The following is a 1149-nucleotide window of genomic DNA, read 5'->3' on the forward strand; positions in this document are numbered from 1 at the left end:
TGATTCAATTCATGATTCAATTCATGATTTATGATTCATGATTCGACTCATATTTAATGCTTCAATTCATGATTCATGATTCATTCATAATTCATGATTCATGATTCATTCATAATTCATGATTCATGATTCAATATATGATTCATGATTCATTCATGACTCATGATTCATGATTCAATTCCTGATTCGATTCATGATTTATAATTCATGATTCAATTCATGATTCATGATTCATGATTTATGATTCAATTCATGATTTATGATTCAATTCATGATTCAATTCATTATTCATGATTCGATTCGTGATTCAAGATTCATGATTCAATTCATGATTTATGATTCATGATTCGATTCATGATTCAAATTATGATTTTATTCATGATTTACGATTCAATTCATGATTCATGATTCATGATTCAATTCATGTTTCATGATTCAATTCATGATTTATGATTCATTTCATGATTCATTTCATGATTCATGATTCATGATTCAATTTATGATTCGATTCATGTTTTATGATTCAATTCATGATTCATGATTTGATTTATGATTCATGATTTGATTTATGATTCATGATTCATTTCATGATTTAGGATTCAATTCATGATTCATGATTCATGATTCGATTCATGATTCATGATTCAATTCATGATTCATGATTCAATTCATTATTCATTATTCGATTCATGATTCAAGATTTAGGATTCAATTCATGATTCATGATTCGATTTATGATTCATGATTCGATTCATGATTCATGATTCAATTCATGATTCGATTCATGATTCATGATTCATGATTCATGATTCAATTCATGATTCATGATTCAATTCATTATTCATTATTCGATTCATGATTCAAGATTCAATTCATGATTTATGATTCATTCATAATTCATAAATCATTCATAATTCATGATTCATGATTCAATTCATGATTCAATTCATGATTCATGATTCAATTCATGATTCATGATTCATTCATAATTCATGATTCATTCATAATTCATGATTCAATTCATGATTCAATTCATGATTCATGATTCAATTCATGATTCATGATTCAATTCATGATTCATGATACAATTCATGATTCATGATTAAATTCATGATTTGTGATTCATGATTTGATTCATGATTCATGATT

This window comes from Mixophyes fleayi, unplaced genomic scaffold, assembly GCF_038048845.1.
Source record: "Mixophyes fleayi isolate aMixFle1 unplaced genomic scaffold, aMixFle1.hap1 Scaffold_1757, whole genome shotgun sequence".
In the NCBI taxonomy this organism is placed as follows: Eukaryota; Metazoa; Chordata; class Amphibia; order Anura; family Limnodynastidae; genus Mixophyes; species Mixophyes fleayi.